This window comes from Monodon monoceros, unplaced genomic scaffold (assembly GCF_005190385.1).
Source record: "Monodon monoceros isolate NGI ecotype Baffin Bay Population unplaced genomic scaffold, NGI_Narwhal_1 Super_Scaffold_20, whole genome shotgun sequence".
NCBI lineage: Eukaryota > Metazoa > Chordata > Mammalia > Artiodactyla > Monodontidae > Monodon > Monodon monoceros.
In genome coordinates, this window is record NW_021703777.1 from 94,739,969 (window position 1) to 94,760,925 (window position 20,957).

General features: G+C 39.5%; 1 protein-coding gene and 1 pseudogene across 2 annotated transcripts in view; one reads left to right on the plus strand and one right to left on the minus strand.

The window, feature by feature from the left end:
- The window catches only part of C1QTNF7 (C1q and TNF related 7), a 136,286-nt gene that overhangs the window by 101,454 nt on the left and 13,875 nt on the right, over window positions 1–20,957 (minus strand). The gene's annotated exons all lie outside the window — the stretch shown is intronic.
- Window positions 9,464–10,060, plus strand: LOC114902258 (annotated as a pseudogene).

Here is a 20,957-nt window from a genome sequence, read left to right on the forward strand (position 1 = left end):
TGTGGATGGAACCCCTGTCATGAGGGAGCATTTGAATTTGCCTCCAAAGTGGAGTTAATTCTTTAGAAATTCAGCACTTTAATAACGGCAACAAAATTCTCATCCCTCACCAAAGTTTAATTCAGAAGGCTCTGTTTTCCTCAAGATAATTCTCCTTCAAAGACTAGACATTGCTTTCTTTCTAATTTTATTTTAAGATTTTGATTGAAAACATTCAAATGCAGGCCTGGCTTCAAAGCATAGTTTGTAACCAAGAAGGATTTCCTGGTTTACATTACTTAATTAATGATAATATTGATTTAAAAGAAGAAAGAGTTCCCAAATCTCAGCAATTTCCATTAGTAGTAGATGCAACCCCTATGTAAACAGTTAAACCAAAATGTCCCTTGAAAGAATTCAATCTAAAGTTCTTCCAGTCTCCAGTCTACTCATTTCACAATCATCACCATCTTCTTTGCTTTGCCTTTTTTCCCCCCAATTTTTTCATTCTTCATGCTCAGCATCATGACCATGCTGGCTCAGCAAGCCCACAGTAATTGCACATACATTTCTTGTCCTAATCAACAGTGAAGTTTCCACTTACTGGGTGGATTAACCACTATAAATGTATTTAGTGAGGCTGCTGTGTTTTAGTCAGACAACACATAACAGCTCCTCTGAAGATCACAAACAAATCTAAATCACATGTTATTTGAAAGGTGAATATGTTGCCAAACAAGAAAGGAAAAGAAAGAGAAGAAAATGAGAGAAGGAAGATGGGAAGGAAGGAAAGTATGAAAGGAAAGAGGAAAAGGGAGAAAGAAAAACACTGAAATAAAAACAAAGAAAACAGAGGGGGAATGCAAAGCAAAGGAGCAGATCATGTAACTCTAAATAAAACACATGGTCTATGCATTTTTCCGTTGGACTATCTATAGAAATAGTATTTCCCTACTATTTTGTTGGTTTTGGATGTACCATAGCACGTCATTCTTCTATTGATGCAACAAACTAATAAACTGACCTAACAAGACCTCAACTGCAGTTAAGATTTACACTTACAAGTGCTTTCTTTGATCAGGGTGACCAGCTGTCCTGGTTTGCCTGGGAATGAGGTGATTTCCCAATGTGGAACTTTCAGCTTTAAAACAGGGATATGTTAGATAAACCAGGAAGGTTTGCATGAGACTGAGGAATTTTCCAGGGTGTGAGACTTATAGATTGTTAACACCAAGAAAATCCTGGGCAAACTGAGAAAAGTTGTTCACTTTGTCTTATGTCCTTTGACTATAGTGTAGGAAACTGTTCAGCTAATTTTAGCACATCTTCTGTGTGCCAGGATCTGTAATAAGTGTTGTACATACTGTAGTGGACAATTTTTTCCCTTCCTGTCTAATACCCCAGTATTCTTTGGGTACTGCTTCATTATCTTTTGTGGCTCTAATCAGGCTCTCATGTGTAGTGCCCTTCACTCCGGCCATCACCCTGGAGGTGAGAAAATCAACCAGGCTGGACCAAGCCTAGTAGTTGGCACCTGACACAATGGAAACAGTGATTTGTTAAGGGCTGAACATGTAACACAAGAAAAACAGCCTTTGGAAGAGAGCAGTCCCTTTTGCTTCTGGTGAAGACTATCATTGGTCATCCTGTCCACCATACATGACAAAGTCAACAGACACAGAAGGAGGTATGGCAGCAGAGAGAGAGAGAGAGTGAGGATACAGTGCATTATCTGAGCCCCTGGATCCTGCCATGCATGAAGGTGGCACCATTCCTAGATTGCCCAATTACATGAGTTAGTGCATTCTCTCCCCTTTTAAAAACATTCTAGCTTTATCGATGTATAACTGACAAATAAAATGGAAAGATATTTGAAGTGTACATTGTGGTGATTTGATATATATTCCCTTTTTCTAAAGCTACTTTGAGTTGGGTGCCTATCACGTGCAACAGTAGAGTTGTGACTCGTAGGCATTCATGGACTTAGTCTTCTAATCTGGACTCAGTCCTGTGAAACAGGTACAGGCTGAACCATATGAAATCACCAATATTTGACTTCTCTTGACTTCAAATATGGCAATTTCACTTGGTTCAACCTAAGTATTATTTCCATTTTACAGGTGAGGAAAAAACTCAGTGGTGATAAGTAGTATGCCTAGTGTTGCACATTTATTAGATAGCAGACCTGGAATCAAATCCAGGTCTGTTTGATTCTTAAGTACACAAATACATTTCCAGTTGTTTATGCTGCCTGACAAAAAGAAATCTCTTGAGAGCTACCTTCTGCTATCTAACAAATGCCTTGAAAAGACACTAGGGTATGAATCATACCCTATGTATGAAGTTGTATATGGTGCCAAACACCTTCTTATTGCTTCTAAAATTCCAGTTTCACTGGATGTTTTATGAAGAGAGGTCTGATACATAAGTGTGTCAAGCAAGATGGAAACCCCATTCAACACTGGTGTGAATTTACATTTTGGTAGGGATAAACCTCCAGGCGACCACATATCAGATTTCCAAATTTCCTCCAGCTTTGGTTTTCACTGACAATCAAGAGATTCAATTTTTGACAAAGGAGAGGTTCTTTACCCATTCTGCTCTCTGTACAGGGATTGTTTAATTGGTTCCCATAACTCAAACTTAATGCATTTATAATGCAGTTGTGTCAGTGAGATAAGCATTCTGTGTATTTTCTTTTATCATCGGCATCCCATGCACTTGCCCACTGATGCAACAGAATGATGCTTGCTCGGAAAACATTTCCTTCCATGGTGGTGCTCTACATGCTCTAAAAACCTCAGAGTAGGATTTAGAGAAGTTCCTGTGTCATTTTTTTTAGCATTTTTTATATGTGAGGCTATTATCACTCAGGATTGTCTATTAATTTTAACAAATGGTAGAGAAAAGAGTCTTGTTACAGCATGGATGTTATTCTATAGTAAATATCTTTGGCATTATCTGCTGAGCATCTCTTTTGCATGAATTTCCCTCCCTCACTAACTGGTGGCAGGCTATAGTCATCAGCTATTGCAGCTATAATGCTGCAGCATGATAAAAAATCTCTAAAACAAGCATTTCTTTTCTCTCGTCATGGTAGGTCTGAAACTTGTCCAAGATCACACACCTGGTAAATGATGAAGCTGAGATTCATTTGTTCAATGGATATCATTGAGCTCCTACTAAGTGCCAAGCAAAAGAAGATGCTGATAAAAACCAAACAAAAGGCTACTTATGTCTTAGCTGATGACATTGCAAGTGAAAACAATATCATTACAGCTCTGGAGAGAAAATCAAAAATAGAGAATATATCATGCAGGAAAAATTTGACATGATCTAACAAAGTCAGCAGTGCTGTGTTTGCCAGAGGTTGAGGATATGGACACACTGGCCAGACCAGTAGCTATAGTTAGATCATAACAAGATCAATTAGACAATGCAGATATAAAGGCACTCCAAGGGGAAGCTGGTACTGCATTTCTAATTTCCTTTGTGAGGGAGGACAAAGAAAAGGGAAATATTTAAAGCCATTTTTGAGTGTCTATTCTGTGCCAGGAATTGTCACATGAGAAAAATCCACATGGAGATCTTCTGAGAAAAATGCATTTCACATTTCACATCTCTCTGGATATCATTTTCTTTAGTTCTAATGCAAGGATAGTGTTCTTTCTTTTTTAGCATTGTTTTAGTTTGTGTCTAGCACATTGCAGGACCCCAGTGAATGGTAGTCTTCTTGGCAGACTCTGTTAGTTGCTTCTCAATGCCGATTTTGATATTCTTTCTTACTAACAGAGGTCTCATCTGTTTGGGGGCAGCAATGGTACCTGGTAAATACCCATCTTCCCAGACTCCCTGTGGTCACTGAAGGCCATGTGACCCACCCAGTAGGGACAATAATATGTAAACAGAGGTTGATGGAAGATGTTGCTGGGAAACTTCCAAAAGGGGAAAGACAGCTGGTGTCATCTGTTCAGATTTTGTTCTTTGTATTTTGCCTTCATGCAGAAGACAGTTATGACACTGATGTAGACTCGACATCTTGTGATCCTGCTAAAGAGAGTCATATACCAAGATGGAGAAGCAGAAAGGTAGAAGGAACCTGGGTCTCTGATGACCTTGTGGAGCCATTGTACCAACCCTTAACTGCAAACCTCCAAACTCACTTCTTTTTAGGTGAGAACCACAAGCCCCTATTTAGCCAGGACACTGAAGCTGAGTTTCTGTTATAATACATGAAGTCAGACATTCTTGATTGGCACAGCTCTACTTCACCTTCCCACCCTGTTCTCAATATGGACTATTTTCAGATTTGTGTATAATACTTCATGGTTGCAAAAGATTTGGCCTCTTTTCTGAACAAACTTTCTGGAATAGTTCATTTTTCTTTCTAAATGAGGCATTATTTGGCTGCAGTATAACAAAATGCTGCTTGAAAGAAAACACCAATTAAACATGTCTTTTTTTTTTTAAACCAGTCATCCAATACACAATCATGATAGCCTACAGAAACAGCTCCAAGCTGGCTGAATGACTGTGCTGAGCTTGATTTTGCCAACCATGGCAACATAAGAGAAAACAAAAATCAGAGCTTAAAATAAAAAAGGACATCCAATGAAAAGTGATGCAAGCAAGGAATTCATAAGGCTTCTTTTAAGGCTTGCAGTCTTTAATCTTATAACTTCAGCAGTGAAATTTGCTAGAAGAAAAGCAAAGAATTTCAGGGCAGAGAATCCAGCTTCAAATCCCCACTGAATCACTTACCAGCTGCAGGATTTGGGGCAAGCCTTTTCATTGGTCTAGGCTTTAGTTTTCCATACTGCAAATTACGATGATAACGATAACAACAACAACAACATCAGTACCTACTTAAAGAGTTGATATCAAAGTAAGGTGATGCATGTGAAAGGGATCTGTACGTACTAAAATATTACACAAGCTTTCATTGTTATTGAGAGGTGAAAATACACGTCATGTATGAAATAGCACTGTTTGTCTAGTTGCTTTCTAGCACGGATGCATGGTCTAGAGGTGTGAAACTGAGATGCTAAAGGATATGTGGACTATAAATTCTCTGTTAAAGATGATCACTGAAGGTCTTGCATGGTTATAATTAAGTGTTTCTGCAAACGTAGGCATCAGACATTAATGGTGGTGGGGAAAAAAGGAAGAAAATGATAATTTTTTGGAGCACTTACGGCACTTTGGTGTTTTACATATATGGTCTCCTATAATTAATTGGAGGTGTGAAACTGCATCCACAAATCCTCCAAGGAGAGAGCTTTTACATTTTTGTAAGTAGAGTTATCCTGGATGCAAAGTTGGTGGGATGGCATGGCTAAGGCAGAAGGTTGAGAAACCATGACTCAGATAGGTAAGTCTGGGTCTGGACCAAGCTGAGGGGAAAGGTCTGGGATCTGAAGTTAGATTATTAATCACTCACGGAAGGATGAGAGCCTCCTTAACCTTGGATTAAGCCCTTTTATCTGGAGGAGAAGAAGGGAAAATAATTTCTAACCATTAAGATGGGCTCCATCAGCTCTCCATACTTACACCTCTTAGGTATAATGAGTGCAAACATTTTGCTGTGTGGCTGGCACTGTGCTGAATACTTCAAATTATTAAGTCACTTATCTCCATAACAACCCTGTGAGGTAGGTACTATGATTATCCCTCTCTATTCCTCTATTTTCCAAATGAGAAAACTGAGGAATAGAGAGTTTAAGTGACTTGCCCCAAATCACCCAGTTGGATTGGAATTGAGGTAGCCTGGCTCCAGGGCCCTGCATTTCATGACGATGTTATTTTACCTCTTAAGGGGAGAAATAAAGCAGAACATATGTCAGACAGCTGGGCTGTGAATCTTGAGGACTCATTTCCTTAAGAAAGTCCAAAGAGTTCATGTGTTTTCTTGGTGAAATAAAGGCTGAAGAATTGCCCAGAGATCCTTTTGGCTCTTCAGTGAATTAAAATGTAACCCTCTACTCATATACAGTGAAGCTTCTCCTTATTCTAATGTGAGATTTAGGAATTTGGGAAGACATCTGGAATTTATTTATGCCATTTGGGTTTTGAAATTCAATATTAACTTCTTATAATGAAAGAGAAGAAGTCGGAGTGGGCCAGATTAGCGAAATCTGACACACAGGACATAGACTGGCGAACTTAGCTTTACTCTCTGGCTGAAATATTGCTCCAAATACCCTGGACCATTCCTCTCCAAAAGAAAAAACACATTTTTGAAATCATTTTGACCTTCTGTATATATGTCAATGGAACAGGCTGTATTTCAGGGTTTTCTTTCTCTTCCAGATAACTTTGTAAATGCTCAGGTGACTCACTTGCCCATGCTAAGATTAAATATGGCACCAAGATAATTAGAAAAGTATCAGGTTGACTGTGTCAGTTTTTCATTCTGATCCTGGGGAGGCAGCATGGGTTTCGGAGTCAGGCAGCCAAGACTGGTTTTGCCAGTTGTGTAATTTCTGGATAATCTCCCCAAACCAGTTTCTAAACCTAGAGGATATCTCAAGCAGAAGGTGTGAGGTGGAAAGCAAGGATAAAAACAGGGGATATTTCAGATGGTTCATTATGACCAAAGTGGAAATTACTTGTGAGGCCAGTTAGGTGATGGAACCTAAGAGGTAAGATCATAAGAAGTCTTGTGTCCCAAGCCAGGTGTTTGGACTCTTTCCTGAAAACAATAGGGAACTACCAAAGGGTTGTTTTAATCGTAATCTTTTAAAACACTGAACAGAATTGTGTTTTTTAAATTATGAATGTAATAACTTATTGTAGAAAAAAATAGATAAAGAAGAAGGGAAACACTTTGAACTAAACTTCGAGAGTTTTGTTAACCTCTTGGGAATGTTTTCCTTTCTTATAGATGGATGTTTTAATAAAATGTAATCAGATTGTAACCACTTTTTTATAATTTTCTTTTCTATTACAATTTTATAAATACCTATGTAAGTCAATGTAGATTTGTTCACATTGTCATTTTAATAGCTGTATTGATGTGCCATAATTTCTTTAATATTGTTCTATTCTTGGGTGTTTCCACATGTTGGGATAATAAAGATCCCTGTAATGAACATCTAAACTAAATTCTATTTATTTATTTATTTTTGTGGGTTTTTAATTTTGGCTGTGCCATGTGGCTTGCGGGATCTTACTTCCCCGACCAGGAATTGAACCTGAGCCGTTGGCAATGAAAGCATAGAGTCCTAACCATTGGACTGCCAGGGAATTCCCTGTAACTAAATTATAGCACATGTTCATAATAATTTCCTTAGTATAAACTTTAAGACATGGAAGGATGTGCTTATTTTAAAGAGTGTCACATATATTGCCAAGGTACTCCTCAGTAAAATTGTTTATTGATACCTTAACCAGCAGAATTTGAGGCTATTCATTTCATTCTAGAGCCTAAGCAGGACATGGCAAGTTAATTTCTGATAGATTAGAAACAATGTTCCAAGAAAGCAACAAAGATGGTGAAATTAGAGTAATTACGAGGAATGGGGATTTCAAATGTGGAAAATTGCCAACTTGAAAGAGGGAACTGGTAGCATCTTCAGATATTTGAGAGACCACCGTGTGGAAGGAGGCTTGACCCTGTTCTGGGTAATTCTCAAGGACAGATCTAGGATCAATTAGTAGAAGTCCCAGGAAGAGAGTCTGCCTTAATAGGAGGAAGTTTTTTTTTTTTTTTTTTTATAAATTTCATGCTAAAATATGCAAATGGCTGATGTAGTATCTTGGTAATATGTCTCAGGGATAATTCCAGTTGTTGTCTGTGTCCTTTCAAGGAAAAAAAAAACAATTCTACAATGCAACATTTTATCTTTTTCAACATCCATGATGTCCTCTGTGCTAGTTAATACTTACACATTTTAAAAATAAATTGAGTTGATAGAAATTGACCAGAGTCCTACCAGGCTGAGTTTAAATGCAAATGTTAAGTGTGTGAATAACTTTTAGATACAGTCAATACTCATTATTTGTGAATTCTGTATTTGCAAATTTGCCTACTTGCTGAAATTTATTTGCAACCCCCAAATCAATACTCATAGTACTTTCCTGGTCATTTGCGGATATGCACAGAACTGCAAAAATATGAGTCACCTGACATGCGTGTTCCCAGCTGAGGTCCACCAAGGCTATGGTTTACTTTCTTCTTTCAGCTTTCGTACTATAAACAAGTATCCGTTTCACAGTCTATGTACTGTCATGTTTTTTGCACTTTTTGGTTTTTGTTGGTGATTTTGCTGTTTAAATTGGCCCCCAAGAGGAGAAGTGCTGTCTATTGTTCCTAAGTGCACAAGAAGGCTGTGATGTGCCTTATGGAGAAAATATGTGTGTTAGATAAGCATCATTCAGGCATGAGTTACATTTCCGTTGCCTGCATTCAATGCTAATGAATCAACAATATGTATTAAAGTGTCTTTAAACAGAAACACATGTAACACAAGGGTATGTGTAGGTCAACTGCTGAAAATGCTGTGACCAGAAACTTCCAGGAACCTAACTTTGTATTTCCCCTAGGAAAAATGAATTTGCTAATTCAGCCTTTGGAATGACCTTAAATAGGACATAGCTGCTGTGAACAGCAAGAATTGACTATATGTGTTCTTAAAACACTGATGGAGTCCTTTTGCTCACAGAACCCAACTCTCAAATGCCTAGTCATCCACCCCAATCCCAAAGCCCTGATTATTCAGAGGATAGCTGGCTGTCCAACTGGAGTGCCTGAAGCTTTTCAGTGAGCCAGACCATGCTATTACACCTGCCAGACCTTGATGGAGGAGGCCAAACCTAGCCGAGTCAGGGGTCGGGGACAGCCCAAGTCTAGTGACATTGCCTTTTTCTGTGATGAGTTATTTAAATATAGTCTGTCCTCTAATAGTTAGGGCCTGTGTTTTCCTCCTATTTAATCTCCCTTAACATAGAGCACAGTTTCAAGTGACATGAAAATCTGGATGGGGAGTAGCAGTGAACCTTAACGAGCCTTAAAAATAACTGTTGTGAAAAGACCAAAACTCTAATTTGAAAAGATACATGTACCCCAATGTTCATTGCAGCACTATTTACAATAGCCAAGACATGAAAGCAACCTAAGTGTCCATCAACAGATGCATGGATAAAGAAGATGTGGTATATATATATATATATATATATATATATACATATATATATATATATATACCACAGCCATAAAAAAGAATGAAATAAAGCCATTTGCAGCAACATGGATGGAACTAGAGATTATCATACTAAGTGAGGTAAGTCCGACAGAGAAAGACAAATATCATATGATATCACTTATATCTGGAAACTAAAAAACTGATACAAATGAACTTATTTACAAAACAGAAACAGACTCACAGACACAGAAAACAATTTTATGGTTGCCAAAGAGGAAAGGGGGCATGTCTCCTTCCTGACTGTCCTCTGTGGTTTGTCTGTGAGAACTGCTGATAGCAATATGTCTTCAGGAAATGCCAAAATTGGCACCGTGCGCCCCGTTTAAAGCAACTGCTGTAATGCCAGATGGTCAGTTCAAAGATATCAGCCTATCTGACTACAAAGGAAAATATGTTGTGTTCTTCCTTTACCCTCTTGACTCCACCTTTGTGTGTCCCATGGAGATCACTGCTTTCAGTGATAGGTCAGAAGAATTTAAGAAACTCAACTGCCAAGTGATTGGTGCTTCTGTAGATTCTTACTTCTGTCACATGGCATGGATCAACACACCCAAGAAACAAGGAGGACTGGGACCCATGAACATTCCCTTGATATCAGACCCCAAGTGCATCATTGCTCAGGACTATGGGGTCTTAAAGGCCAATGAAGGCATCTCATTCATGCCTTTTTATTATTGATGATAAGAGGTATCCTTCAACAGATTACCATAAATGACCTTCCTGTTGGCAGTTCTATGGATGAGACACTGAGACTAGTTCAGGCCTTCTAGTTTACTGACAAACATGGGGAAGTATGCCCAGCTGGCTGCAAGCCTGGCAGTGATACCATCAAGCCTGATGTCCAGAAGAGGAAAGAATATTTCTCTAAGCAGAAGTGAGCGCTGGACCATTTTAGGGCCAGGCTGCAGTAGGTGGCCATGAGAACAAAACTATTGTCTTTTGTACTGTTGTCATGCTTAAAACACAGACCTTACACTCAACCCAGATGTGGTGTGGGACAGGACAGGCCTTTCTTGCAGGGGTTGGGGAGGCCAGCCTTTCTTCCTCTGGAGGGAATGGCCTGAGCTGTATTATGGGGCAGGCAAACTGATGTGTATAGTTGTAGGGTATCACTTTTGGTCTTTTGTAGCTTTATTAAACTTGAGCTGAGACCTTGTTGATTCTTCATTTTAGGGGGGCATTAGCCTTTGAGTGTAAGAGGAATTTACTCTTTGCTTTCCCTCTTTAGGGGAAAATGAGGTGTGAGAGCTGCCTCAGAATCAGGAAATTATATTGAGGGGAAATGCAAGGAGATACAGGGAATGGACCTGAAGCAAGGTGTTTCATTTCACCATATCTGGAGAAGAGCAAGACCTACTATAGTATTGGCCAAGGCACTGCAATTTATGCATAGGCTGGGTTGCAGGTTAAGAGCCCACTGAGATTACTGACATTTACTTTTATACTGCTGGGAGGGCTGTATGAAAACCTGAAGTTTGGCCTCTTCTGATAAATGCCTGGTACTGGTTCTGTAAAAGATCAGAGATATAGGCTTCAGTAGCTTTGGAACTAAAAGCGGGAGGGGGAGACAAACACAGGCGCTGGTGTTCATAGGGTAGGGCTTTCTCTGTCAAAAGCACAGTGCTGAGCACCTCGTGGCTTCCCTGGGTTTCTATCCTTGATTTAAGGGTAGTTCTTTCTTGTCCTCATATCATTGTCCTGAGGGAGGGTTGTCAGTGGGGCAAAGGTGGATTCCTCCTGGGCTCTTGAGGCTAGAGCAGATTCAGGACTGAGAATCCTTCTGTATATCATGTGGTGCCCTTCTAGGCACCTTCTAGACACGGCTACCCCAGCCTACCTAGCCCTCCAGTATTCAGACAAGCAAGAACTATGAGCGACAGTATAGGATTCCAGGGGCCTTTAATAATAGCTTATTATATGCCAGGCACTATTTCGTATTTATTCAGTCTCCATAATAACCCTCTGAGGCAGGTACCATTATTTAGGGGATAGTTGCTTCTTAAGCCCTGTAACAAGTAGTAGCATCTTGAAGCACTGCAGAGAAATGGTAACAGGTAATAATCCCATATTCCAAGGCAGGTGGCAAGTCTGGATCTGCTTTGGTCTTTTGACCAAACTTCTTTGAACCTTGTTATCTTCATTTAAGATCTCTACTATAATTCTTTATCAAAAATGATCATCTTGTACCCAATAAAAGTCTTGTCTAGCCAAAAAAAAAAGAAAAAAAAGAGGAAAGTGGGGGATGGATAATTAGGAGTTTGGGATTAACATATACACACTACTATATATAAAATAGATAAACAAGAAGAACCTACTGTATAGCACAGGGAACTATATTCAATATCTTGTGATAACCTATGTTAGAAAAGAATCTGAAAAAAAAATATGTATAACTGCTATACACCAGAAACTAACACAACATTGTAAATCAGCTATACTTCAGTTAATAAAAATAACTGTTGATACTTACTGAGCATTAAGAAGACTGAAAAATGTATGAAGGACTTTGGTGAAAGCTGTTGTGCCAATCTCCCACCCAGCAGATTTCTCTGCAGACTAGTAACTAAAGGGTTAATATCTGGCAGAGCACGGGGCTTCCATCCCCCAGTTCCAACCTCCAGATTGCTGAGCTCCGGGGCACCTAATCTCAGTTAATCTCCAGCACTGCTCTCTACATTGCCCTTCTTATCCACATTTCTTTGATGAGAAAAATAAGCTTTAGAGAAGGTGTGAGACGCGTCTAACACACACAGCTAGAAAGTGGCAGAACTGGGGTTTGAGTGTAACAGTTTTCAAGCAGCCAGTCCATGTCTGCAAACTGACAGCTGAATTTGATCCACTGCTTTGTTTGGGGTTTTATAGGTGATCTGAATTAGTTGCTATTATTTAAACATTGGGAAGTAAATTGAGGGTGTCCGAGAAACTGGTACCAGAGCATGGAAGCTCTGGTTTTCAGGTCTTCACTCAGCCCATTGCGTTCATTTGCATTTCCTGCCTGGCTCTGGAGGCATTGATTTATGATCATGCTGACCTCTGTAGTCAGCCCCTTACTTTGAATATAATGCTGTCATGTATATTATTTCATCTCATCCTCATGCTTTTATGACTATTCTGCAGCTGAAGGAATTTGCCCAAGATCAGATGTCTAAGTGAGCTGAGATGCAATCTTATTTCTCCAGCCTCTTCTACACCGTCTTCTTGAATTATGCACAGACCCACTACCCACGAAAAGCAAGGTCTGGTTAGGATGTTCCTAATGCAATGGACTCTGGAGATTGCTCTGATAAAAGCGAGGATCCAGCGGTGCAGAGCAGGGGTGGGGTGAGGCAACAATGTCTCTATGGAAAATTGTTCTTTAAGTGTGAAGTTCAAGTGAGCCCTTCATGTTCTGCCATTCCTGCTTTGAGGCCGTAGTTTAAATTTGTGTTCTAGGGCATTGGAAACAATTCTCTAAGAGTCAAGCACATTTTTTTCCCCAAGCAGCTTGCTTCTCATCACCATCTCCTTGCTTCCTAAGGTCAACATCCTGGTAGTGGGGGCCCCCTTCTTCAGTAGGTGTTCTCGCTGGAAGAGTTCCTGGAATTCGCTCACTGTCAGGATGACATTTCCACATCAAAGGCCACAGGAATTAGGCCATTCCATGGGAGCCCATTGGACAGGGCACAAACAACCTACAGATGCCTGTCTCATCCAAACAGCACACAGCACAGCCAAAATGGCATGCACAGCCTCCCGACAGCCATGGCCTTGAGTGTCATGGAATTCTTCTGAGGAAGTCCCCCAGCTGGTCTCCCCACTTCCAGTCCCTCTTCCGAACCATGGCCAGCTTAATCCTTCTAAAACTCTGTTTCCTTCTTGTCTCCCTCACTCAAAAGCCTTTGATGCGTTCCCAGTTCCTTGAAAATAAAGTCAAAATTACCTCTCTTGTATTCTGTGTCCTTCATGGCTTGAACTTTCTCCAACCCTTATCTAGCTTTCATCTTACTGTTTTCCTTCCGGAACATTCTTCTCTGATCAAACAGGGATACTTGGCCTTCACCAAGGACTCCATCTGCAAATCATTTTTTCTGTTCTCCACTGGGTGTGTGGGTCTGTATCCTTTCAAGACCCAGTCCAACTTCTCTCTTTTGATGTTTAAGACTTCTTATTCTCATTTTCCCTAGTTGGAAAGTGCATTGTGATGAGGATTAAGTTCACTTAACTAGCTGACAACAAAAACTGCTGTGGAGGAGGAGGAGATGGTGGTGCTTCTTCATGGAGATCCACGAATATTGGGATGTCCCTTGACTGACGCTTTAGACTCACACAAAACATTGGCTTCCAGTTTCCAAGTGTTGAAATGAGTACAAGGCTTATCAACTCAGTATATAATATATTTCTTTTTTGTTACCTTCTAAGTTTCATTCATTCACTGATTCAAACACAGTTTGGATAAACAGTAGTCTCAATCTATGCTTCAACTCATATCTTATCCACACACTTGCCACACTTTCTACTTCTTTTTCTTTCTTGGTAAATGGGACTAATACCATTCTGAAGGGGTAACTGGGAGGACTGAATGAGATAATGTTCATCCATTATGGTGTCTGGCATGTGTAAGGCACATGCCAGACACAAAATTGGCACTTAGCAAATGCCCCAGCTTTCCTTCTGATGAATCTTGTAATCAATCTGGGACATCACAGACAGGAATCTTGTCCAAATTACCACATGTTCCCTGGACTGATTTTGGTCTGAGATACAAGCTCTACCTGAAGTGTTTGTATTTCATAGGTGTATTGCATGGCTTCTCTTGAATTTTTATTAGACTAATTTTTGAAGAAAATCTGAAAATAAGAGCCAAAAGAAAATGTTCAGCCTATCCTTCCTTTTATGGGCATGTTGGCAATTTTTCTGTTCCAACTAAACAGCCTCTGTTATGTTCTTACCCAACTTGATTCTCAAAGAGTCTAAAACTTGTTCTGGAATGAACTTGCTGGCCAGTTTCTTTTTAAAATATAATATTAAAATATGTTTTAAAAAGGCAACACAAAATATCTCTGGCTCTTTCATGTGGACATTGCATCAGCAATTTCCAGGCCTTTTGATTGGAAGGAAAAATAATGTTTTGCTCACTCCCCCATCTGAGTATAAGGGATAACTGATAATAATATCTACGGGTGGCAGCCCAAATGGAAATCATCTCCTTGACACAGATGATGCAGCTATTTGGAACTCATACTTTTTTATTAAATTTCATTCTCTTCTAAGCTAATATCCCAGAAATCAAACAGCCCTCTGGACCCTATATACCTGGACATACTAGGAGGAAAATATTGCTTGCAAATGGATACTGATCAGTTTTCAGGGGTAATCAAGGGACGTGGAGATTCAGTTTGAGCAAAAGAAGATGGTCAAATGAGCTGGCACAAGTTGGATGATTTGGCAGGCAGAAGTCAGCAAGGATGATAAGTCCAGGGAAGGTGGAAGGCATGGGCAGATGGCAGAGAGGAACGATGTTGAGAATGACCATTGCTGTCCAAACCCCGCTGCACTTGCGCATGGAGCGTTTTCAGGTTAGTGTCTGCTGTGGGCAACCTCAATTCTGGCTGCCCCTCCGCTATCTTCCTGGGCATCTGTGTCAATGATGACAGACCTCATGCCCACCTCTCTCTGAAATGCTTTGTACCTTGCTCAAGCCCTTCTGCAGCCTCTGATACATTTTCACTTTTTCATTCATTTCATCCAGAGGTCCTGGAGCCAGGACACCACCTTTCACGGCATAGTTTTTGTCATTTTGCAGATTTCGAAGGAAGCACGCAACTCTCCAAGGATTGAATTTGTGCTTTATCTGGAGGCACGGGAGCAGGGTAAAAAGACTGTGGGCTTTGGGGTCATAGAGACTCAAGTTCGAATCTTGGTTTTGTCACTTATTGACTCTGGACAAACCACGGGGCCTCTCTGAATCTAATTTCCTCATCTGAAAAGTTTCCTCATCTGTAAAGTGGGAGGCAGCCACTTTACAGGATTTTGTGAGGATTAAGAGCGGCCATCAAGTGACATATTTGACACACAGCAGAAAATGGAACAAATGGCAGTTAAAATGAAAGGAGTGGTGAGACATAAAGCAGAGGGCATAATTGGTCAAGAGCCTGTGATGTATCTGAAATCGTCAAGATGAAATTTATTTGATCAGTGCAAACACTTTTTCACTATTTCCCCAAATTTAATTTGGAAGTGTACAAGACATGGTAGACTCAGCTTTGGTTCAAATATGCTTAGGTCTCCCATATTCTAGAAATAACTTGTTTTGCTTTTGCTAACTCCTCACGCTGTCTTCCTCACTCTTCCCTTCTGGGTTCCACCATATTTGCTGAAGGATTAAGCTACGCCTGCTGTAGACTCTTCCTAGCCACTCACTCCTTCCTTTCAAGCCTGATTTCTGTTCCCACCGCTCTCCTGAAAAGTCTCTCTAGAGTTTAGAACATTATCGATGTGCTCACACCAGTGTGTACACATCCAGCCTTGTCAACTCTGCAGCTTTCCACACCATTGGCTAGTAACTTTCTCTAGAACAGCAGTTCTCAACCTTGGCTGTATATTAGAATCACCTGGGGGGCTTTAAAAATTATTTACGCCTGGATCCCAGCATCAGGGATTCTGAAGTAATGGTCTGGGGTGCAAACTGGGCTTTAGGTTTTTTCAAAGCTCCCTTGTTGATGATTAAGGTGCAGCTAGGGTTGAGAACCACAGCTAAGACTCTCTTTCTCTTTTATTTATATAATATTGCAAAGCTCTGTTTCACATCTTCTGAATTTCTTTTGGGGTCTTCCTCAAATTCTGTTCTTAGAGTGTGTTTTTCTGTAATAAAGGAGGCAAGTGTTGCATTAAGGCAATTTATAGTTAGAGTTTTTGCTATAGTGTTGCTAAAGGGAATCTGCCACTTGTGGTTAATCAGAAAGCTTACCAAATGCAGGTTCAAGGTATGGCTGGATACGATGGGGAAAGAATGAGGAAAGGAAGGAAGGAAAGAAAATCTTATGCTTTATGATCCAAACAATAACTCTGTGTATCTAATGCTTTCTCTTCTATTGTATTTCAACAGAAGTACCAGGAATATTAATCTTAGCTATGACTGATTGAGCACCATGGTATATCCTCATAACAACCTCAATGAGATGGATATTATTATCCTCATTTTTTACATCAAAGAAATGGAGGTGGGCAGAGTTAGTTCCGCAAGGACACAAGCCTAGAAAAATGACAAAACTGTGATTTTTAACTCAGGTCAAATCCTCTCTGTATTAGAATCCTAAGTAATTGATGCCAAATCTTGGAGAATTGCTTCCAAAGTCCTACTTGAGGGAGATATTCAAATACCTGAAATCATACTCACATCTCCCATTAGTTTTCCCATCTCCAGGGGAGGACCTTGCAATCCTTGTTTGTGTGCTTTGGTTTTATTACTTCTCATCTTCTGGTCACACAAGCTACCTCTACTTCAGCTTGACAATGGCCCTATTGGCATGTGGTGTCCAGAGTCTAGTATAACAGTGATAGCCTTAGGCATATTTTGGGATAATGGCTGAGTCAGTAACAATACAGAAAACCTGTGATGATGGTTACATTTCTATGTTCAGGAGAAAGTGTTGAAAATAAAGGACTAGGTTTTCACGGAGAGGGAGTAGTCTGAGGTGGAGATACAGGTTTCTCTGCAGGCTTCAGAGGGAAGGTGACAGTGACAGAAAAGAGGGAATAGTACAATGTAAGGGAAGATGAGGAAACTGAGTATCTGTAGGGGAAAGTAGAAAAAAATTCAGAGGAACATTTCCTTCCTCCTTCCTTCTCCCCTCCTTTCCTTCTTCCCTTTATCTGATATTTTTCTCCCATGAACTTCACAGCTGTTGCTTGAACCCACATTCAGTAAACTTTTTTTTTCATACATAACCACTCTCCATATTTGATAAAAATCTCAAACCATTATTTTTGATTCCCACAAATATAATACATACAATTTTTTTTCTGAAATACTAAGCTCAGCAAATTAAGTATCTTGAGACTAATATAAACACATACAACTGCTGTTCTACTGACTTCCAGAAAAAAACAAAAACAAAAACTTCTTATCAAGATGCTCTGGGTTTCCTTTTATTTGTGTTAGGGATTCAGAATTATAATAATCTGCCAGTAATAATTTATACATTCCAGTTGATTGTCTACAAATAAAATATTGCTGGCTCTGCTTTGTGAGTTCTGGATTTGACACGACACTGACAATACTGTGGATTTCCTTTAGCAACCTCCTAGCAATGCCTTCAACTACAAATTGCCTTCATTATAAGATCTGCATTCTTTACTACACAAAACAATATTCTAAATAGGATTTGAGTGAGCTTTTAATACAATACAGCACTGGATAGCCAGTGAGAGATTAATGAACTGTTGAAAAGAAAGCTGAGATATGGAGAAAACAGGTGCCTGGGTCAGGGCAAGAGGAAAGGAATTCATTTCTTATCCTCCTGTACTTTACCCCAGCACACCAGAGAATACATGGGTCACTTTAAGTCTGAAAGGACTCTGCGTTTGGCTGCCAGGAAGTGAAATTTCACGCTCAATCACAGTAACCAAATTGGGTCTTGTGGTTCACATATTTTGTTTCCCTTTTGCATCAGGGCTTTGACTTTTTAACTTCCACTTAAGCTGCTTCATTTTGCACATTTCTTTTAACTTGCCTCAAATCCTGTGTAAAACGGGCATTCTGACACTTATGAGGTTTGTACTATGTACCAGGCACTGCTTGGGGCACTCCAGTTATTGGAGTGTACATGCTACAGGGTATGAGGTGTAAAGATGAACAAACAAAAAATAGAATTTAGACTTTGGGGTTGTTGTGAAGAAGAGGACAAGAGGAAAATGAAGAGAGGGGAGAGGACTTTGGAGAAGGTGATGGTTGAGATGAAAGAGAAAGGCTGAGAAAGTAGAGGAAGAGAGAGGAGGAGAATACATGAAAAGGAGCTTACAGAAAGTGAGAAAAGAGAAGCTGTGTAGAATAATGAACTGAAGGACACAAAGAATAGGGTAGAAAGAGGAAAATGGCTGAATGTCGTGGGCTGGGTGAGAAGAAGTCTAAGGGTAAGGGTGGAAAAGAGAAAAAGACAGGAGAGGCTGATTATCTGTAGAAGAGGTTGGGTGAGAAGGACGTAATTGTGTCCCCACCCCCCAAATGCAGAAGTCGAAGCCCCAATCCTCAATGTGATTATATTTGGAGGTAGGACCTTTAAGGAGGTAATTAAGTTTAAATGAGGTCATGAGGGTGGAGCCCTGATCCAACAGGATGTGTGTCCTTAAAAGAAGAGGAAGAGATTGTGTTCCTGTCCTGCTAGAAAGAAACACAAACCCACCCATTAGCAGAGAGGCTGTCTAAAATCATAATAAGGTCACAGACATCACAAAAACACAACACCAGATGCTGCCCTGCCCACCAGAAAGACAAGATCCAGCCTCATCCACCAGAGCACAGGCACCAGTCCCCTCCACCAGGAAGCCTAAACAACACACTGAGTCAACCGTACCCACTGGGGGCAGACAAAAAAAACAATGGGAACTAAAACCTGAAGCCTGTGAAAAGGAGACCCCAAACACTGTAAGTTAAGCAAAATGAGAAGACAGAGAAACACACAGCAGATGAAGGAGCAAGGTGAAAACCCACCAGATCAAACAAATGAAGAGAAAACAGGCAGTCTACCTGAAAAAGAATTCAGAGTAATGATAGTAAAGATGATCCAAAATCCTGGAAATAAAAAGGAGAAAATACAAGAAACGTTTAACAAGGACCTAGAAGAACTAAAGAGCAAACAAACAATGATGAACAACACAATAAAAGAAATTAAAAATTCTCTAGAAGGAACCAAGAGCAGAATAACTGAGGGAGAAGAACGGATAAATGACCTGGAAAATAAAATAGTGGAAATAACTGTTGCAGAACAGAATAAAGAAAAAAGAATGAAAAGAATAGAGGACAGATTCAGAGACTTCTGGGACAACATTAAACACACCAACATTCGAATTATAGGGGTCTCAGAAGAAGAAGAGAAAAAGGAAGGGACTGAGAAAATATTTGAAGAGATTATAGTTGAAAACTTCCCTAATATGGGAAAGGAAATAGTTAATCAAGTCCAGGAAGAACAGAGAGTCCCATACAGGCTAAATCCAAGGAGAAACATGCCAAGACACATATTAATCAAACTACCAAAATTAAATACAAAGAAAAAATATTAAAAGCAGCAAGGGAAAAACAACAAATAACATACAAGGGAATCCCCATAAGGTTAAGAGCTGTTCTTTCAGCAGAAACTCTGCAAGCCAGAAGGGAGTGGCAGGACATATTTAAAGTGATGAAAGGGGAAAACCTACAACCAAGATTACTCTACCCGGGAAGGACCCTATTCAGATTCAACGGAGAAATTAAAACCTTTATAGACAAGCAAAAGCTAAGAGAATTCAGCACTACAAAACCAGCTCTACAACGAATGCTAAAGGACCTTCTCTAAGTGGGAAACACAAGAGAAGAAAAGGACCTACAAAAACAAACCCATAACAATTAAGAAAATGGTAATAGGAACATACATATCGATAATTACCTTAAATGTAAATGGATGAAATGTTCCAACCAAAAGACATAGACTGGCTTAATGGACACAATAACAAGACCTGTACATATGCTGTCTACAAGAGACCCACTTCAGACCTAGGGACACATAAAGACTGAAAGTGAGGGGATGGAAAAAGATATTCATGCAAATGGAAATCAAAAGAAAGCTGGAGTGCAATTCTCATAACAGACAAAATAGACTTTAAAATAAAGACTTAAAAAACAAAGAAGAACATTACGTAATGATCAAGGGATCAAACAAAGAGGAAGATATAACAATTGTAAATATTTATGCAACCAACATAGGAGCACCTCAACACATAAGGCAAATGCTAACAGCCATAAAAGAGAAAATCGACAGTAACACAATCATAGTAGGGGACTTTAACACCCCACTAGCAGCAATGGACAGATCATCCAAAATGAAAATAAATAAGGAAACACAAGCTTTAAATGATACATTAAAGAAGGTGAACTTAATTGATATTTATAGGACATTCCGTCCAAACACAACAGAATACACCTTCTTCTCAAGTGCTCATGGAACATGCTCCAGGATAGATCTTATCTTGGGTCACAAATGAAGCCTTGGTAAGTTTAAGAAATTGAAATCGTATCAGATATCTTTTCCAACCACAGCGCTCTGAGACTAGATATCAATTACAGGAAAAAAAACTGTAAAAAATACAAACACATGGAGGCTAAACAATACACTACTTAATAACCAAGAGATCACTGAAGAAATCAAAGAGGAAATCAAAAAATAACTAGAAAGAAATGACAATAAAAACACGATGATCCAAAACCTATGGGATGTGGCAAAAGCAGTTGTAAGAGGGAAGTTTATAGCAATACAATGCTACCTCAAGAAACAAGAAACATCTCAAATAAACAACCTAACCTTACACCTAAAGCAATTTGAGAAAGAAGAACCAAAAAACCCCAAAATTAGCAGAAGGAAGGAAATCATAAAGATCAGATCAGAAATAAATGTTAAAAAAATGAAGGAAACAATAGCAAAGATCAATAAAATTAAAGCTGGTTCTTTGAGAAGATAAACAAACTTGATAAACCATTAGCCAGACTCATCAAGAAAAAAGGGAGTAGACTCAAATCAATAGAATGAGAAATGAATAGGAGAAGTA